This window comes from Lutra lutra, chromosome 9, assembly GCF_902655055.1.
Source record: "Lutra lutra chromosome 9, mLutLut1.2, whole genome shotgun sequence".
Lineage (NCBI taxonomy): Eukaryota > Metazoa > Chordata > Mammalia > Carnivora > Mustelidae > Lutra > Lutra lutra.
Window position 1 is genome coordinate 132,065,910 of NC_062286.1, and position 21,130 is coordinate 132,087,039.

At 44.8% G+C, this 21,130-nt stretch overlaps 1 protein-coding gene and 1 pseudogene across 3 annotated transcripts in view; one reads left to right on the forward strand and one right to left on the reverse strand.

Annotated features, from left to right (window-relative positions):
• The first annotated feature begins 4,998 nt into the window (after window positions 1-4,998).
• CSE1L (chromosome segregation 1 like) overlaps window positions 4,999-21,130 on the forward strand; it is a 50,810-nt gene continuing 34,678 nt past the window's right edge. The window contains exons 1-2 of one of the 3 annotated variants that reach the window (XM_047746022.1): window positions 5,041-5,156; window positions 16,364-16,507. The gene's annotated coding sequence lies outside the window, so the exon portion shown is untranslated. Of the gene's footprint in view, window positions 5,157-5,598; window positions 5,719-16,363; window positions 16,508-21,130 lie in introns of those variants that run through there. The other 2 variants (XM_047746020.1, XM_047746021.1) reach the window with 2 other exon arrangements.
• Window positions 16,130-17,802, reverse strand: LOC125109234 (ribosome production factor 1-like; annotated as a pseudogene).

Below are 21,130 nucleotides of genomic sequence, written 5' to 3' on the forward strand. Positions count from 1 at the left end.
ATATTGATGTCAGACAAATAGAATTGGAAGAGGAGAGGTCTGAAAGGCCCAAAGAGGAATATTTCACAGCGTCAGATGGTAGGCAGACTTCATCGGGAAGAAATAGCATGAGCCTAATCTACCTGATAGCTTCAAAACATACAAGACAACTGAATACACTTTAACCATGACAAAGCCAGAATCATGGTGAGAGACCAACATGCCTCTCAGAGAACATCTGATGAAGCAAAATTAAGTAAAAGGACATAGAGAACATAATAGATTACCTACAGTGCATGTCTTAATTAGCAAAGGACCAAATCCTCTCATGTTTGTACTGAGTGAATTTTTCACCATGTGCACATTGGCAGTTGTAGCAAACCTGGGAGTGTGTGCTCATGATGCGGTGGGGAAGGATGATGTGGTAGAGATTCCCAAGGGAGCCTTCAGGTATCACCCATGGAGACTGGAGGAGGAGGACACACCAACCTTTCTGTGAACCTCACCTGCATGGTTCTTCTTCCGGTTGAAAGGGCGAGGGGAGTGGGCACCACTAGACATGTCCACAGACATGTTAATCTTGGCACACTCCAGGGCTTCCTGGCAGAGACGGTAGACCTACACCCAATGCCAGCCAGCTTCCTTCGCGATTAGCGTTCAAAGATGGGAAACTGTTAAATCATTACAGTTGTTCTCACCAGGACTGGAGGAAGATCTTTTTTTTTTTTTTTAAAGATTTTATTTATTTATTTGACAGAGAGAAATCACAAGTAAGCAGAGAGGCAGGCAGAGAGAGAGGAGGAAGCAGGCTCCCCGCTGAGCAGAAAGCCCGATGTGGGGCTCGAACCCAGGACCTGGGATCATGACCTGAGCCGAAGGCAGCGGCTCAACCCACTGAGCCACCCAGGCGCCCCTGGAGGAAGATCTTTGTCTAGGAAAGCAGATTAGTATGATCAATTACTTGTTGCTGCAATGGTAAAAATATATCTTTTCCCCCAGTGTCCTAATAACATACCTTTCTCAATAGACTTTATTCATATAGGGCATTTCATTCAGCATTCAGTAAATACTTATGGAGCAAGTGCTGTGTACTAGGTGCTGGGGGCACAGCTGTAAATAAGATAAATAAGGTCCTTGTTCTAAGAGAGTCCTAATAGTCTAATAGTCTAATAGAGTTAAGGTGATGGCAGGGGGGGGAGCAATTAACAAAGACAGTTGCAAAGTGATAAATGCTATGAAGAAACAATGATAGATTGAGGCTAAGGTTGCCAGATAAAATACAGGACACCTGAGTCAATGTGAATTTCAGATAAACGATATATGACCTTCTAGTAGTATGTCCCATGCAACATTTATACTAAAAAATCATTCATTGCTTTTCTGAGATTCACATTGAACTGGGTGTCCTGTATTTTACTTGCTAAATCTGGCAAACCTAGGTGCCTGGGTGGCTCAGTTGGTTAAGCGTCTGCGGCTCAAGTCATGATCCCAAGGTCCTGGGTTCAAGTCCTGCATTGGGCTCCCTGCTCTGCAGGGAGTCTGCTTCTCCCTCTACCCCTTTCCCCCTGCTCATGATCTCCCACTCTCTCTCTGTCAAATAAATAAATAAAATCTTTAAAAAAAAATCTGGAATCCCTACATGTCGAGTGATTGGGTGTGGTAAGTGAGCAATTTTCAGACAAGGCCTCTCTGCGGAGGTGGCATTTGAGCAGGAATCTGGATGTACAAAGGGAGCCAGTTACTCAGGGGTCTAGAAGAGCATTCCAGGCAGAGGGAAGGGCCAGTACAAACACTCTGAGGTGGAAATAAGCTTGGAGCTTGGAAGAACAGAAAGGAAGGCCAGGCAGCTAGGTTGAGTGAGGGTGGAGAGTGGGAGGGAGGAAGGCGATGAGGTCAGAAAGGTTGGCAGGGGCCAGAACTTGAAGGGTCTGTGGACTGAAGGAAGAGATGTTGAATAATTTTACAAAAAATTACACCCAGGGGTGCCTGGGTGGCTCAGTCGTTAAGAGTCTGCCTTTGGCTCGGGTCATGACCCTGGGGTCCTGGGATTGGGCCCTGCATTGGGCTCCCTGCCAGGGGGGAGTTTGCTCTCCCACTGATCCCCTTCCTTACTTGTGCTCTCTCTCTCTCACTCTGTCTTAAATAAATAAATAAATAAATAAATAAAATAAAAGTTACATCCATGACCCTTTCAAACAGAGCAATTTTTGCTTTTTTTTTTTTTTAAGATTTTATTTATTTATTTGACAGAGAGAAATCACAAGTAGGCAGAGAGGCAGGCAGAGAGAGAGGAGGAAGCAGGCTCCCTGCCGAGCAGAAAGCCCGATGCGGGGCTTGAACTCAGGACCTGGGATCATGACCTGAGCCGAAGGCAGCGGCTTAACCCACTGAGCCACCCAGGCGCCCCAATTTTTGCATTTTAATCTCGGGAATTGCTCTTACATGTTCATAGCCAGGGTGCGGTCAAAGATAAAGTTGGACATCGTTAAAGAAGTAAAAACAGGGGCGCCTGGGTGGCTCAGTGGGTTAAAGCCTCTGCCTTCGGCTCGGGTCGTGATCCCAGGGTCCTGGGATCGAGCCCCGCATCGGGCTCTCTGCTCAGCGGAGAGTCTGCTTCCTCCTATCTCTCTCTGCCTGCTTCTCTGCCTACTTGTGATCTCTGTCAAATAAATAAAATCTTAAAAAAAAAAAAAGAAGTAAAAACAGATTTCATTCAGATACTTACAGTGCGAGAGAGTGATTCCGACCGTGCAGAAGGGATTGGGTATTTTATTTATTTTTTATTTTTTATTTTTTAAAGATTTTATTTATTTGACAGAGATCACAAGCAGGCAGAGAGATGGGGGCGGGGAGCAGGCTCCCTGCTGAGCAGAGAGCCTGATGCGGGGCTTTATCCTAGGACCCTGAGATCATGACCTGAGCTGAAGGCAGAGGCTTAACCCACTGCGCCACCCAGGTGCCCCTTATTTTATTTTTTTAAGATTTTATTTATTTATTTGGAGAGATAGAACATGTGAGCGGCAAAGGGAGAGAGAATCTCAAGCAGACTCCTTGAGCCGGGAGCCAGATGCAGGACTTGATTCCAGAACCCTGGGATCATGACCTGAGCCGAAGGGTGCCGCTTCAAAGACTGAGCCACGCAGGCATCCCTGATTGGGCATTTTTTTTTTTTTTTAAGATTTTATTTATTTGTCAGAGAGAGAGGGAGAGAGAGCGAGCACAGGCAGACAGAATGGCAGGCAGAGGCAGAGGGAGAAGCAGGCTCCCCGCCAAGCAAGGAGCCCGATGTGGGACTCGATCCCAGGACGCTGGGATCATGACCTGAGCCAAAGGCAGCTGCTTAACCAACTGAGCCACCCAGGCGTCCCCCTGATTGGGCATTTTAGAGGAGGAGGAGGGAATTGTGGAGAGTGAGGGCCAAGGTGAAAATTTGAAGTGTTGGTCGGTCAGTAGGTGTAAATGTCACCCGGCCTGCTCTGTCTCCTAGCTAGCAATTATCAAGGATAGGCTCCCATCTGTCCCCAACACGAAGAAACAGGCTTCACCTTTCTGATTGTATTTCAAAGGAATGGCTTTCAGGTCATTGAGAAAGACAATCCTGAATTGAAGGAGATATATCTACATCTCAAAGGGACAGAAGGAGGATTCACAATTCTAATCCTTTTTAGTAAATGCTCTAAGAAAGGAAGTTTGGGGCCTATACTCTGGTGTAGACTAGAACAAACAGTAAATTCTCCTGGCGACATTGAGCTTTCTCAAGTAGTTGTGTTGTGTGTGTGTGTGTGTGTGTGTGTGTGTGTGTGTGTAAGCGCGCATTGGGGTGGGGGTGGGGGCCACTGGGGTCATCCTAGGATCAGGGCCTTACACTGCTAGAAGCCATGTTCACGTTTGGTCATCTCTTACTGCAGAGGTTGGGACAGAGTCATGATGTGCTGAGTGTGCTGCAGTTCTCAGTGCCTGTATAATTCTGTGTTCTTATAATATTTGTTCCCTCGACCGATAACCAGATACACGCCTTTCAGTCCCCAGGGTAGCAAGCTAGCAGTTGAAAGGGATGGGCTCTGAAACAGCTGGGCCTGGGGCTGCTGGTGGCTGAAAGTGAGGGCTGGGATTTCTGTAAGTCCTCATTGCTTCCTGTCATTGTCACCCTTTATGAATCATAAGATCCTACAGGCTCTACCTCTAGAGTATATCCTGAAGCTGTCCACTTGTCTCCCTATGCACAGCTACTCACTGGAATCCGGGGCATCATGGCTCCACCTCTCTCTCCAGGCTCCCTGCTTCAGGCTCTTCACCCCCACCCCCATACACTCCATCCCACACAGCAACTGGTGGGCCTTTTAAAGTGTAGGTTTGGATGCCTTGAGAGTGAGACCTAATCTAAACAGGGCTTAAGAAGCCTACATCTTCTGGCCCCTGCTGGCCTCTCTAACTTCATCTCCGGCCTCTCCGCACTTCATTAAGCCCCAGGCCAGCTCACTCCTGCCAGAGAGGGAGCCCAGGCTGTTGACAACCCCTCCTCCTGGAATGCTCTCCAGGAGGATCTTGACACAGCTGTCTCCTTGTTGAAATTCAGGTCAAGCGTCACTTGTTCAGAGGTCTTCTCTGACCAACCAATGACCTTCCAAGTCAGTGCCTGTCATCTCACCGTTTTAAATTTTCTCGTAGGGTATCAAGATCTGAAATTATCAAGATCTGCCTCTTCCTCTAAAAGCGGCACTCTGCGAGGGGCAGAAAGTTCTCCTCGGTCTGAGAGGTTATGGACGTGACTTTGAGCAGTTCGTTCAACAGTTAAAGAAGACCTACTACGTGCCTCCCTGCAGCCCTACATCAGACTAGGTCGCACTCCGGCGGCCACTCGCTGAACCAGCGTCGGTTCTCAGAAAATGGGGATTGTGATGCCCCAACCCGCGGTCTGAGCCAAAGGCCATTGTCGCTTGTGACGTCAGCGCAAACACAGAGCCGGTCGCGATTGGCCATTCGAGCCTGGGTGGGGCCTGAGCGCCCCTGGCCCCGCCCCCCGCCTCTGCCCCGCTCACGCATGCGCCCGGGCCGCAGCCTCGCCGCCGCGCCATTTTGCCGGGGTTTGAATGTGAGGCGGAGCGGCTGCCGGGGTGGGTAGTGCCGGCTACAGTCCGCGGCTAAGAGTCCCTTCTCCGTTCCCGTATCCCCAAGAGGTGAGACCCAGGGCGTGCACGGCCTAGCAGGGTGGCCTCTAGGGACCCCGCTGAGGGAGGGATGCCGCGCTCCTGACACTTCCGAGCGCTGGGAAGCAAAGACCGCGCCTCTGGGCGAGAGCGGAATGCGGGCCGTGCTTCGGGCGGTGCCCTTGGGCGAGGTCTTTGCCTGCGCGGACGGGTCTCGCCTAACCTCGCGGCGTCCCAGGGCTCAGGCCCAAGCTTGTCGGCCCCGGGGCCTCTGAGGGGCGAGGGCCCCTGAGGCGCGGCCTAACGCGAGCCGCCCGAGCACCCGCCCCTTCCCCCGCCAGCGCCGCGCGGATTGGCCTCACCGCCGCCGGGCTGCTCGGGAAGGCCGCCTCTCATTGGTCGCGCCCGCGCGTCCGTCCTCGTCGATCCCGGGCACCCGCAACGTGAGCGGGGTTCCGCGGCGAGGCCTGTCCGGCCGGGCTGCGGGGCGGGAACCGGCCGCCGCCCAGACGGTCTCTTCCCCGGTCCCCGGGACTCACGTTCTGATCGGAAGGGGGCCCTTTAATCTCCCTGTGCCTCAGTCTCCCTGACTGTAAGTGGGCGTCGTGATCTCACTTTGCTGGGTTGTTTGAGGGTTGCATTCTAGTCCATGCACCTGCCCAGGGATGTAGGGTTCCGCTCTCCGGGGGAGACTCGAGAGTGTGGTAGTTCGGAGGCATGAGCTTTGGAATTAACAAGGCCTGGGTTGGTTCCAGAGTTGGCCTCCCTGGGAGTGCGGTGTAGGGCTAGTCGCTTCATCACTCGGAGTCTCCCCATTTCCTTATCCGCAAAGTGGGGTTGAAAACCATCTGCTTCGCAAAGTGGCCGTGAGGATCCACGGAGTTACTACCGTGGTTTGCAGAGTCCCACCCGAAGCGACCCGAGTGACCACCCAAAGCCACTGCTGACTTTTTTGTTTTCTTAAATGTTCCAAGCTTGTGCCCACTGTAGAGCGTTTGGGCGTGCCTTTCGTTTGCTCGGAAATCGTTTATATCAGAGCTTTGCAAGGCTGGGTCCCTGTCCTTTTAAGTCTCGTGCCCCCTTATACCTTTTTTGGCCAAGTTCTCTGAGGACTTCTTTCAACTTTAGACGTAATGGCATTTATCTTTAAGTAGAATTACTTAGCGTTGTTCATTGTCTTTCTCAGCTGCTGGGTTGTGAACTTCAATAGCAGGGACCTTGCCTGTCCTGTTGAGGGCTACATTCTGGTGATGAGTGCTTACCACGTGGTAGATGCACAAGTGTTGTTACTCCTTGGAGGCAGAGAAGGGGCACTTTTTACTCTTGGATCCCACCTGTGTACTTTTCTCTTCCCCTAAGCCCCCTCCCCATAGTTGGAATTTTTTTTTTTACCTGTGTGTGTGTCTCCACTATCCGCACAGTTCCTGGGATGCTTGATTCACCTTATCTCCCTCCAAGACACTTCGACTTCTTTCTACCAGTGCAAGGGAGTTTTCTCTTCCCATTTGGTTACTTTGATTTCTGCTACTTGGAGGCTGGGACGGAAGGTTTCCTCTACAGGTTCGGATGTGCTTGAGAGCAGTACTTTAGCTTTGGAATTAGTTTGTTCCTTCATTTGTCTAATAACTACAGAGCATCCCACTCTGGGAATACAGTGAAGAAACAAAAAAAGATAAGGTCTTTTCCCTTGGGGAAACTTATATGCTAATGGGAGAAAGAAACTGTAATACAAATAAATGAATTAGGTAATTTCTCTGGGGGCACCTCAGTGGCTCAGCTGGTTAAGGGTCCAGCTTGATTTTGGCTCAGGTCGTGATCTCAAGGTTGAAAGAATGAGTCCCGTGTCATGCTCTGTGCTGGGTGTAGAGTTTGCTTAGGATTCTCTGTCCTTCCCACCTTCTTTCTCTCCCCACCTTCTCTCGGTCTCTCACTCCCCTCCTTTCCTCCTCCTCTCAAAAAAAAATTTTTTTTTCTCTAAAGAGGTGATATTTGACCCGAGATCAGCCATGGAAAGGTAAGGGGACAGAGCATTCTAGGCAGAGGGAATAGAAAGTAAGTACAGAGGCTTGAGGACAGGAACAGACTTAGAATACTGGAATATTGGAGGAAAATCCAGTTTGCTACAGTAGTGTATGAAGGAAGGAGAGGCATCCAGGGGCCAGATCATAGGGTTTTGTAGACAATGTATAGTTTAGATTTGATTCTAAGTGGTCTGTTCCTGTGATTAGATTTGGGAGGGGTGCGGGGTATATTCTTGATATGTGTGTGCTAGATAGTTTTATTTATTGGATCTCTTTCCCTTTCCCCAGATGTAAGGACTCAGGAATGGTTCTCTAATGTGGAGGAAATATCTAAGGAAAAAGCACAGATCTTGGCTCAGCTTACGTCACAGATGTCTGTGAGATGGCCTTGAAAAGCAAAGTTTTTGGTCCAAAAGTCTTCATCCATAACTGAGGGCCTGTGGGAAGAGGCTAGACATAGGTCCAGCCATTCATTCAACAAGAAGAACTTGGAATTTAGATAAGTCTGTCATCACTGATTTCTTGTGGTACATGTGTTTTCTTTTTTAACTGAATTGGTAGGGATTTCCAAAGATCTGTGGGAAAAGTAATGTATCTCATATAAAGGCAAAATAATGAATTTTCCATTTCAAGTTTGAATCTTTATTTTAAAATCGGTAACACGGAGTGTCTGGGTGGTGCAGGTGGTTGAGCATCTGCCTTCGGCTCGGATCCTGATCTCCCGGTCTTGGGATTGAGCCCCACATTGAGCTCCCAGCTCAGCGGGAAGTCTGCTTCTCCCTCTCCCTCTGCCTTTACCCCCTGCTTATGTGTGTGCTCTCTCTCTCTCTAATGAATAAATAAAATCTTTTTTAAAAAATCGATAACACTTTCTACACTTACATATTGCTGATATTTTCAAGAGTCATAGTACTTTCACCTGTGGCCAAATTAGATAGCTTAATTAGACATTGATCTTGCCAATATATTGTGAATACCTGTGGAATGTTCTCTAAAGTTACCTGATTTTTCACGCTTTCCCAAATGTGGGTTAAGCTTATAATTTTTTTTTTTTTTAATTTTATTTATTTGACAGAGACACAGCGAGAGAGGGAACACAAGCGGGAGAGTGGGAGAAGGAGAAGCAGGCTTATTTCCCACTGAGCAGGGAGCACTATGAGGGGCTCGATCCTTGGACCCTGGGATCATGACCTGAGCCGAAGGCAGATGCCTAACAATTGAGCCACCCAGGTGCCCCACAATTTCTTTTTAAAGATTATTTATTTATTTATTAGGAAGCACCACAGCACAAGTGGGGGGAGGGCAGAGAGACGGGGGAGAAGCAGATTCCCCACTGAGCAGGGAGACTTACGCAGGGCTGGATCCCAGGACCTTGAAATCATGACTTGAGCCAGAGGTAGATGCTAAACCGACTGGTCCACCCAGGCACCCCTACCATTTGTTTTTTTAGACATTATCACTAGGGAGATACAAAAAAAGGCTTGTTGACAAATATTACTAAACTCAAGGATCTATGGTAGTATTTTGACTTTCGGGGATTGTTGCATGCATATTTATATGTCCCCATGCACCCCACTTTTTTTTTTAATTTACAAATGGTCCTGCTTAGTACCTAAATTTTGTCGTTTTAGGGTTGTTCTATCATGTGGTCTTAGAGTCAGTTGTCCCCACCTCTTCCTGTAGTCACAGTCGATTGATCAGAACAAACGTGTAGAATGATGGAATGTTTTTGATGGAAAAAATTAAGGGAGTGCAGCTTTTGAAAATAGTACAAGAAATATGTGGTAGATACCTATCACTATTGTAAAGCACTAGGGAGACTTTAGTGAACAAAACACAAAGCCTGTACAAGAAAGCAAAGTGGTATGCCTTACAAAATTTGGAAGTTTGGAACTTGGGAAAATAGAGTAAGGGAATGGAGAATAACTGGGATGGGTCCTCGTTTAGCTAGGATGGTCCAGGAAGGCATCTCTGAGAAGAGATGACCTTGGAAAGAGACCTGAATGAAGTGGGCAGTGAGCCATGCAGCTCTCCAGAGTCAGAGCTGTTCAGGCAGGTGGAAGAGTAAGTGGAAAGCCCTGAGACAAGAGTACAAGCACTGGCATATGTGAACAGTAATATAGGACGAATTTCGGATTCACTTCTTTCTTGAAAAACTTTGGAATGAAAAGACATTCATTATGGTGGGTAAGTTGTCATTTTTTTATCTTGCAGATGTAAGAGTTCCCATGTTAAGTTGGGGCTCCTCATAAGTGACCCTTGAAGAATAGTCTGTAATACACACTGAGAACTCCTATTTTACTTAGTTGAACGGCATATTGACTCATCCTTGAGTTCATTCAACAAATGCTTACTGAGTATCTTCTGTGTGCCAGGCACGACAGAGACAAGACATACAAAGTCTCTGCCCTAAGGAGCTTACAATAAGGATGACAAGTATACCAAAGATATTTCAGATGATGGTTACTGCTGTTAATAGTGTAATGGGGGGGCGTACCTGGGTGGCTCAGTGGGTTAGGCCTCTGCCTTCAGCTCAGGTCATGATCCCAGGATCCTGGGATCAAGCCCTGCATTGGGCTCTCTTCTCAGTGGGGAGCCTGCTTCCCCCTCTCCCTCTGCCTGCCTCTCTGCCTACTTGTAATCTCTCTCTTTGTCAAATAAATAAATAAATAAAAATCTTTTTTTTTTTTTTTAAAGATTTTATTTATTTATTTGACAGAGAGAGATCACAAGCAGGCAGAGAGGCAGGCAGAGAGACAGGAGGAAGCAGGCTCCCTGCTGAGCAGAGAGCCCGATGCGGGACTCGATCCCAGGACTCCGAGATCATGACCTGAGCCGAAGGCAGCGGCTTAACCCACTGAGCCACCCAGGCGCCCAATAAATAAAAATCTTAAAAAAATTAAAAAAAAATAGTGTAATGGAAACAAGATAGATTGTAATGGTAGAAGGCCTTTTTGAGGATTTGGCAGTGGGCTGACAGCTGAATGATACCCAAATTAGAGGGAAGAGCATTATTACAGCTTGGAGAACAGTCTCGGCTGGTTCATCCAACAGAGGGAAGGCTTTTATGGCTTGAACTTAGAGCCAAAAAGGAGCCTAAAGAAGGTAAATGAGGTTGAGAGGTGTCAGATTACCTGGGATTCTGCCCTAGTAGAGTGTGGATTTTTTTTTTTTTTTTTTAAAGATTTATTTATTTTAAAGAAAGAGTGCATGTGCTAGAAAGAGTTCACACATGGGGGTAGGGGCAGAGGGAGAAAAATCCAAGCAACTCAAGCAAACTCCTCCTCGCTGTGGAGCCCGACTTGGGGCTCGATCTTATAACCCGTGAAATCATGACCTGAGCTACAATTACAAGTCGGTTGCTTAACCAACTGAGCCACCCAAGTGCCCCAAGAGTTTGGATTTTTTTTTTTTTTAAAGATTTTTATTTATTTATTTGTCAGAGAGAGAGAGAGAGAGAGAGAGAGAGAGCGCGCACAGGCAGAGTGGCAGCAGAGGCAGAGGGAGAAGCAGGCTCCCTGCCGAGCAAGGAGCCCGATGAGGGACTCGATCCCAGGACGCTGGAATCATGACCTGAGCTGAAGGCAGCAGCTTAACCAACTGAGCCACCCAGGCGTCCCTGGATTTTTTTTTTAAAGATTTTATTTATTTATTTGATACAGACATAGCAAGAGAGGGAACACAATCAGGGGGAGTGGGAGAGGGAGAAGCAGGCTTCCTGCTGAGCAGGCAGCCCATGTGGGGCTCGATCCCCTGACCTTTGGATCATGACCTAAGCCGAAGGCAGATGCTTAATGACTGAGCCATCCAGGCACCGAGGATTAATTTTAATATAGATAATTATGAGGAATATAAGATTTTATGGAGATATGTATAGTGCTTTAAGAACATAATGAAGAAAGTTAGTTGGGTGCCTGGATGGCGTTGAGCGATGGGGTCTTGATTTCTGCTTGACATAATCTCAGGGTCCTGGGATCGAACCCTGTGTGGGGATCTGAGCTCAGTGAGGAATCTGCTTAAGGATTCTTTCTGTTCCTCTCCCTCTACCCCATCAGCTGCTCTCAAGCGTGTGTGCTCTCTTTCTCTCCCTAAAGTAAATCAATCTTTAAAAAAAAGAAAAGAAAGTTAATGAAATGCAGTATTACTGAGGAATGTATTAAACTCAACAGGATGGGGATTCCTGCATGGCTGTTGGTCAAGTGTCGGGACTCTTGATCTTCGCTCAGGTCTTGATCTCAGGGTCGTGAGATCAGCTCCTGCTTTGGCTCCATGCCCAAAATATTTTTATTAAAAAAATAAAGGAGGGGCGCCTGGGTGGTTCAGTGGGTTAAAGCCTCTGCCTTCGGCTCAGGTCATGATCCCAGGGTCCTGGGATCGAGCCCCACATTGGGCTCTCTGCTCAGCAGGGAGCCTGCTTCCCTCTCTCTCCGCCTGACTCTCTGCCTACTTGTGATCTCTGTCTGTCAAATAAATAAATAAAATCTTTAAACAAACAAACAAAAAGGATATATTTTTTAAAACTCAGCAGAATAGATCCAGTTAATCTCTGTAATCCTCCCAACACATATACACAGTTTCTAGCATATTGCCTTGCATAAATTTCAAAAGGCAGAACAAATTTGTGTGACAAAGAAAGACAGGGTTTTGTTTTGGGGGGCTTTTTTTTTTTTTTTTTTTTTTGCTCACACACTGATATAAATGATTTTGCTTGGCAATAGCAAATTTCATGATTTCATAACAGATTAAACATTGCAGCACAAAAAAAGAATGGGAAATGAATTGATTAAGTCACTTTTCAAAGTTGTTTTTGTTTTGTTTTGTTTTTTAATATTTATCTGGGAGAGAGTGAGCAAGAGGGAGAGGGAGAAGCAGACTCCCCTGCTGAGCAGGGAAGCCGACGCAGGGCTCCATCACAGGACCTTGGCTGGGATCATGACACGAAACAAAGGCAAATGCTTAACCCACTGAGCCACCCAGGCACCTCTTTCCAAAGTTTTATATTAATAAAGTAGTTCTGTGGCCAAGTAATTGGGGGAACTCTGGATTAAACAACATTAAACTGATAACTTATTATTTGAGTTCCTGAAACCTTTAAAGTGGACCTCCAAAAGAGGGAGAATATAATGTGTAGCATTTTCTGAACTTTTTTCTTTTTTTAAGATTTTATATTTAAGGGGCATCTGGCTGGCTTAGAGGAGCACGTGACTCTTTGATCTCAGGGTTGTGAGTTTGAGCGCCGCGTTGGGTGTAGAAATTACTTAAAAATATTAAAAATCTTGAAATCTAAAAAAATTATTTATTTATTTATTTATTTTAAAGAAATCTCTACATCCAGCATGTGGCTTGAACTCAAAACCACAAGATCAAGAGTCACATGCTTTACTGACTGAGCCAGCCAGCCGCCCCTGCATTTTCCAAAGTTTTTTGTTTTTTGTTTTTTAAGATTTTATTTATTTATTTGATAGAGAGAGGGAACACAAGCAAGGGGAGCAGGAGAGGGAGAAGCAGGCCTCCTGCTGAGCAGGGAGCCTGATGTGGGGCTCGATCCCAGGACCCTGGGATCATGACCTGAGCCAGAGGCAGCTGCTTAATGACTGAGCTACCCAGGCGCCCTATTTTCCAAAGTTTTGATCTAAAACTCAGAAAGCAGGGGGGCGGGGGCGCATGGGTGCCTCTCTGTCTACTTATGATCTCTGTCCGTCAAATAAATAAATAAAATCTTTAAAAAAAAAAAAACCTCAGAAAGGGTAGCCTCTCAATGAAGTGTGTGTATAGTTGAGTGGTACTTGATATTCATGCTGTAGAGTGGTTTGCACTGGGTGGCTCAGTGGGTTAAGCCTCTGCCTTCGGCTTGGGTCATGATCCCAGGGTCCTGGGATGGAGCTCTGCATCGGGCTCTCTGCTCAGCAAGGAGCCTGCTTCCTCCTCTCTCTCTGCCTGCCTCTCTGCCTACTTGTGATCTCTGTATGCCAAATAAATAAAATCTTTAAAAAAAAAAAAAGTATATTGGCTTCCCTTATGATAGAAACGTTTTCCAGTTAAAGGAAAAGATAAGCAAGGGGAATCCGGATAGATTCAAACAAATCATTCTCCTCGGAAGTTTGTAGTTTTGGCTGTGGCAGGATCTGCTGTACAAGCACAGCATTAGGTATGGCCCTTACCTATAGCATTAGCTGACCACCCCTCCAGTCAAGGTGACCTTTCTACGCTAACCCCAGTGTTTCCACTCTAGTTCAGTCCCCTGTCATTATTATTTCCCCCTGAGAGATAGTTTTAGTTAATAGGAAGAGCGTAGAGTCAGACTCATTTGAATCTGATTTTTATAACTATGTGTGATTTGGGGCAAGTTAGTTAATCTCTCTGAGTCTCCTTGTATGTAAAATGGTTATCATATGAAATGATATAAACTGTACAAAACATCTGCCATTGTGCTCTTCCCCCAATTTATATTTAAAAATTTTTTTTTTTTTAAGATTTTATTTGTTTATTTGACAGAGATCACAAGTAGGCAGAGAGGCAGGCAGAGAGAGGCGGGGAAGCAGGCTCCTCGCTGAGCAGAGAGCCCGATGCAGGTCTTGATCCCAGGACCCTGGGATGATGACCTGAGCCGAAGGCAGAGGCCTTAACCCACTGAGCCACCCAGGTGCTCCTTAAATTTTTTTTTATTAACATATAATGTATTATTCGCCCCACGGGTACAGGTCTGTGAATCGTGAAGCATAACTTCATGGCACTCGCCATAGCACATACCCTCCCTGATGTCCATAACCCCACCACCCTCTGCCCCACAACAACCCCCCCCCCCCCAAACTGCAACCCTCAGTTTGTTTTGTGAGATTAAGAGTCTCTTATGGTTTCTGTCCCTCCTGATCCCATCTTGCCTTCCCCCAATTAAAAAAGTGTCCTAACATCTTCACTTGTTCTTCTCAGCTCCATTCTGGAAATCATTGCCAGCCCAACGTTCATATACTCCACTTTCTTTCTTTCTTTCTTTTTTTTTTTTTTTTTTTTAAGATTTTATTTATTTATTTGACAGAGGGAGCTCACAAGTAGGCAGAGCAGCAGGCAGAGAGGTGGGGGAAGCAGGCTCCTGGCTGAGCACAGAGCCCGATGCAAGGCTCGATCCCAGGACCCAGGATCATGACCCGAGCTGAAGGCAGAGGCTTTAACCCACTGAGCCACCCAGGCGCCCCTCATATACTCTATTTTCATTAAGTTTTTACTCATTTCTAAAATCCTTTAGTGCCTTCCTGTTGTACATTAAGTCATGAAACTCTTCAGCAAACTATTGAGGAACCTATATGATTTGATCTCAGCCTCCAGTTCCTCTGTTCTCCAAAGGAGCTATGTATTCTTCCTGTTTCTTTGCTCACACTAGTTCTTGTATGAGATGGGTCTTCATTCTACTTTACCTTTCCAGTTCTATGTATCCTTCAAATTTAGCTAAAGACAGCCTCTTAGAAATCTTGGCCCACATGCAAATGTAGGCCAAGTGACTCTCTTAATAACTTCCTAGCAGTTAAGTTACTGTTTGTGATTCATTTGGCACCTCTACTCTAGAGAACAAACATGTGTCAGGGTTTCTTTTTGGGTGCACATACTGTGGATTATGCAACTTTCCTGTGGGGTGCAGGGTAGCACTGTGCAATCAAACACATTAATATTTCTTTTTTTTTTTTTTTAATTTTTAAAAAAATTTATTAGGGAAAGAGTGTGTGTGAGAGGGAGAGAGAGCATATGAAGGGGGGAAGGGGGAGGGTCAGAGGGAGAAGCAGACTCCCTGCCACTGGGAGGAACTGCCTTAACCCACTGAGCCACCCAGGCGCCCCCACAATATTTCTTAAGTAAAAAAAGTTCATATGCTAAGTTAAATACTTTATTTATAGCCTTAGGCACTTTGGGCCAGGTTTTGCTGCAAAACAAGTTTGTCAAACTTTAAAACAACGACAACAAGGGGCACCGGGTGGCTCAGTTGACTCTTGATCTCAGCTCAGGGTTGTGAGTTCAAGCCCAGCATTGGGCTTCATGCTGAGCTTGGGACCTACTTAAAAAAAAATAACACAGTAACTTTCAGTTTTAGACTTTTGGATTTCAAAACTGCAGGAAAGGGATTATAGTCTATAGCTGGCATCGAAGTTGTGTTTTGTCTTCCAACTAATATATAAGTAAGTTCCTTTGAGAGCCTGAATTTAATTAACCTTTGACAGATTCATTTTATTTAATTATTTATTTTAAAGATTTTATTTATTTGACAGAGAGATAGCATAAGCAGGCAGAGCGGCAGGGAGAGGGAGAAGCAGGCTCCCCACTGAGCAGGGAGCCTGATGTGGGGCTCCACTCCAAGGTCCTGGGAATCATGACCTGAGTTGAAGGCAGCTGCTTAACTGAGTGAGCCACTGAGGCACCCCAACAGAGTCATTTTAAAAATACAATAAAAGGGGCACCTTGGTGGCTTAGGTGGTTAAGCATCTGCTTTCAGCTCAGGTCATAATCCCAGGGTTTTGGGATAGAGCCTTGGTCTGGCTCCCTGCTCAGTGGGGAGTCTGCTTCTCCCTCCGCCTCTGGGTTGTGTTTGCTCTCTCGTTCTCTCTCTCAAATAAATAAAATCTTTAAAAAAATAGAATTTTAATAAATTTTTTTTAATTCACCAAAATGACTTTTATTTGAATTTGCTACATAGACAATGAATGGTAATTCATGGCTTTTGATATTTTGTTCACACATGAAAAGGTTTATGAAACCAGTAAATGACATTTTGAAAAGGGTCTTCTGGGGGTGCCTGGGTGGCTCAGTTGTTAAGCATCTGCCTTCGGCTGGGTCATGATCCCAGGGTCTTGGGATTGAGCCCCGCATCGGGCTCCCTGCTCAGTGGGGAGCCTCCTTCTCCCTCTCCCTTTTCCTCTGCTTGTATTCCCTTTCTTGCTGTGTCTCTATCAAATGAATAAATAAAATCTTTAAAAAAAAAAAAAGAAAAGGGTCTTCTGTCATAAATCCAGGATAGGCCTGTTTAGCACAATTCAATACTATTCCTTCAGTACTTTATAAATGGAATTTTCTTCTACTTGTATCCATTTCCCAGGGTTTATGGACCCATTCATAGTCTCCATATTTAGAATCAAAGGTTCCTTTCTGAAGAGATCTTAATTTTATGGTAAAACATGGTCCAGGTTCTTGAATTCCCACTTTCTTTTCACTCTTGAATATATACCTATGAAGTCTGAAGAAGATACAGTCCTGTTGATTGTGGAATGTGGCAACTTCCCTCCTTATAAACTGCAGATTATGGGGAAAGAGAGATGCAAACATACGTCCAAACAAAATGACCCAGCCTCGTTGTAAAGTTACTCAAAATTATTTCAGGTATGTGTTCTATAGGGTCCTTGCCTCGCCTCTTTCTTTCTTTCTTTCTTTCTTTCTTTCTTTCTTTCTTTCTTTCTTTCTCTCTCTCTCTCTCTCTCTCTCTCTCTCTCTTTCTTTCTTTCTTTCTTTCTTTTTAAAATTTATTTGACACACAGAGAGATAGTGACAGAGGGAACACAAGCAGGGGGAGAGGGAGAAGCAGGTCTCCTGCTGAGGAGGGAGCTGGATATGGGGCTCCATCCCAGGACGCTAGGATCATGACCTGAGCCGAAGGCAGATGCTTAACAACTGGGCCACCCAGGCAACCCCTTCTCTTAATTTCTTTACGCAAACAAACACTGCTCATTTTAAAATGAGCAGTTGGGCCATTTGGCAAGTGACTTAGAATTAATCCATTTGGTGTTTTACGATCTTCATTAATAACGATCAGATTTGTGAAGTCTCTTGAAATGCGCTGTGGAATAACTTTTTTCAGAGCCAGTCCGGTTCTGTAATAAACATGTGAGTTTGGTAAAACTGGAGAGCTATTCACAGAGTCGTACTGTTCTCCCATGAGGTCTGTCTGATGTTGCGATGAGAATCTTGGGAGAAGTTTGTTGAAGTAAGAAGCATATTCATCTGTAGCTTCATCCTAAGCAACCTCTTCATCATTAGGGTCTACTACAGTTTCATCGTACGCTCTCTGGTTGTCAGTGGTCTTTGTAGGCTTTGGTGGAGCCTTATTACCAAGAGCTTGTATTTCTTTCTTTCTTTTTTTTTTTTTTAAAGATTTATTTGACAGAAACTTTGAGAGAGGGAACACAAGCAAGGGGAATGGGAGAGAGAGAAGCAGGCTTCTTGTAGAGCAGAGAGCCTGATGCAATCCCAGGACCCTGGGATCATGACTTGAGCTGAAGGCAGACGCTTAACGACTGAGCCACCTGGGCACCCCTTTTTCTCTTAAGTTTTTTCTTAATTGCCAACTTTTTCTTACATTGCTGTTGTTTCCACCGCGTGAACATTAAATGTAGCCGTTGTTTATTCTTAATTTCTGAAATGCTGAAGCCTGGGGGGAAGGTGGCCACTTTCGGGGGTTGGACCCCGCTTTCTGTCACTCCATCCTCAGCAACTATAGCCTCCTGAGGTTCTTCAGCGGTTGCTTTCTGTTTCAGGTCTGTCTTTCCTCGGCTGCTGCTCTTATCTCTGGCCTTTGCCATGGTGTTTGCTTCCTTAATAACTTTCTCATTGCAAATGTGATACATATAGTAGTTGTAAGATAATAGGAGAATCTAGTAGAATATGAAAAGAACAAAAATCTCCAGTGTTCATCACATCGATTTTACTGCTGTTTACATTTTGGAGTTTAGTTTTAGTTTTTCTATGTATTGGGGTATATGTAAATTCATTTATTTATTTATTTATTTATTTATTTAAAGATTTTATTTATTTATTTGACAGACAGAGATCACAAGTAGGCAGAGAGGCAGGCAAAGAGAGAGGAAGGGAAGCAGGCTCCTTGCTGAGCAGAGAGCTCGATATAGGGGCTCAATCCCAGGACCCTGGGATCATGATCTGAGCTGAAGGCAGAGGCTTTAACCCACTGAGCCACCCAGGCGCCCCTAAGAATTTATTTTTAACTAACCTCTGTACCCACTGTGGGACTCGAACTTAAAACTCCCAAGATCAAGAGTGGCATGCTCTACCAACTGAACCTGTCAGGTGCCCCTAAATTTTTTTCACATAATTTGAATTGTGGTGTATTTGACCTTTTCCCACTTAGCTTTATTACATTTTACAAAAATTATTACATACTTAATCTTTTTCTTGTCATAGAAACCCCAAATTAAGTTTGGTGCATGGATGCCCTGAGAAGACTACATTTCCCTGGGTTCCCTGGGAGCTAGTGCAGTTTTAGGGGCACCTGGGTGGCTCAGTAGGTTAAGCCTCCGTCCAACTCCTGATTTCAGTTCAGGTTATGATCTCAGGGTCATAAGGTCAAGCCCTATTTGGGCTTGTGCTGGGCGTGGTGCATGCTTAAGATTCTCTCTCTCCCATCTCCCACTCTCCACCTCTCTTCCCCCCCCCTCCAAAAAAAGAAGTACAGGTTTAAAAAGTAGCTTTATTGAAATATAACTTACTGTGAATTCATCTTAGTGTACTTTTTGGTGACTGTCATTAATTTTACACAGTTGTGCATCCATCACCATACTCACATTACGGTTTTAGAACATTTTTATTGCCCCAGAAAGTTCTGTTGTTTTGCATTTAATTTTATCTACTCACCAAGAACTCTGAGATCACAATGTCCTATTTTATAGCGTTCTCAAGTTTTTTTGTTTATGGGAAATGATGTGTGCCCACACTCTTGTAATTTATACATATGCGCTATTTCTTCTGTGTGTTTCTTAGCTTTATGATATCACTTAAGTGTATATAAGCCATATATATAGCTTATAATTTGTAATATATTAGATGTAAATTTTTTTTTAAGATGTAAGTTTTTTTGATTGGTGGCAGTGTATTCTATGATTTATGTTTGGTGTTGTTTAAGCTTTGAATATTTAAAAAGTAGTTGCTGCTTTATTGAGATTTAAAGATACAATTGATATATTACCATTAGGTTTGGGTGTACAACATAATAATATATGTATATATATTGTGAAATGATCACAGTAAGTCTAGTTAACATCCATCTCTACACATAATTACAGATTTTTTTTAAGATTTTATTTATTTATTTGACAGAAATCACAAGTAGGCAGAGAGGCAGGCAGAGAGAGAGCAGGGAGCAGGCTCCCTGCTGAGCAGAGAGCTCCATATGGGGGGTTAATCCCAGGATCCTGAGATCATGACCTGAGTCGAGGTAGAGGCTTAACCCACTGAGCCACCGAGGCTCCCAGATTTTCTTTTTTTTTTGGTCATCAGAACAACTTTTTTTTTTTTTTTTTTTAAAGTAGGTACTACACCCAACATGGGGCTTGAACTCAAGAGCCCAGATGGAGAGTCACATGTTCTATCGACTGAGTCAGCTAGGTGCCCCGTAATACAGTATAATTTTTGTTTGTTTGTTTATTTTTAGTAATCCTTATACCCAAAGTGGGACTTGAACTCACAAGCCCAAAATCAAGAGTTGCGTGCTCCCCTGACTGAGCCGGCCAGGTGTCCCCCTGTGTTACTAACTATAGTCACTATGCTGTACGTTATATCCTCATGGCTTACCTCCTTTTAACTGAAATTTTGTACCTTTTGATCCCGTTCACCCATTTCCTGCACCTCTAACCCCCCACCACTTGGATCTCTGTGTCTTTGAGTGTGGTGTGTCTTTTTGTGGGTTTTGGTTTTGTTTTAATTTTAAATTCTACATATAAGTGAGTTCATATGGTATTTGTCTTTCTCTGACTTACTTCACTTAGCATAATAACCTCAAGGTCAGTAGAGCATGTGACTCTTGATCTCTGGGGTTTGTGAGTTCAAGCTCCATATTGGGCATGGAGTCTACTTAAAAAAAGTCCATCCATTTTGTCACAAGTGGCAGGATTTCCCTTTTTATGGCTGAATAATGTTTCTATACACATATCCCATTTTCTTTTATCCATTTATTCACTGGTGAACATTTATACAGATTATTTCTATGTCTAGGCTGTTGTAAATAATGTTGTGGTGAACATATGGGTACAGATATCTTTTTTTCCCCCAATAAAACCTTAGTTTATTATAGAATTCTGGGTTGATTCACTATATCTTCTGACCTCTGTTCCTTGTGATAAGCCTACAGCCAGTTTCCTCTCTATTTTTTTTTAAAAACATAGAATGTATTATTTGTTTCATGGGTACAGATATCTTATTGAGTTTGTGCTTCATTTCCTTTGGATAAATACCCAGAAATGCATTTTTTTAAAGATTTTATTTATTGGGTGCCTGGGTGGCTCAGTTGGTTGAGCGACTGCCTTGGGCTCAGGTCATGATCCCCGACTTCCGGGATCGAGTCCCGCATCGGGCTCCCAGCTCCTTGGGGAGTCTGCTTCTCCCTCTGACCTTCTCCTCTCTCATGCTCTCACTCATTCTCTCTCAAATAAATAAATAAAATCTTAAAAAAAAAAAAAAGATTTTTTTTTTATTTATTTATTTTGTTTTTCAAGATTTATTTAAGAGCAAGTAAGCAAGAGAGAGAGATAGAAGCGGGCTCCCCACTGAGCGAGGAGCCTGCTGCAGGGCTTGATCTCAGGACCTTGCCCAAAGGTAGACACTTAACTGACTGAGCCACCCGGGCACCCCAAGATTTTATGTATTTATTTGAGAGGAAGAAAGCGTGTGTGCGGCGACAGGACTTGGCGGGGGGGGGGGGTGGGAAGGCAGAGGTAGAGGGAGAGGAACAAGCATAGCCCAGCCGAGTGCAGAGCTGGAGGCAGGGCTGGACCCCATGACCCTGAGATGAGGACCCGGGCCTGAGTCGAAACCAAGAGTCCGACACTCAGCCACTTGAGCCACCCAGGCACTGCCAGAAGTAGAATTTCTGGATCATGTGGTAGTTCTTTTTTTGAGGAACTTCCACAAAGATTTCCATAGTACTGCACCAGTTTACCACCAACAGTGCACAAGCATTCCCTTCTCTGCACATCCCTGCCAATACTTGTTATTTCTTAT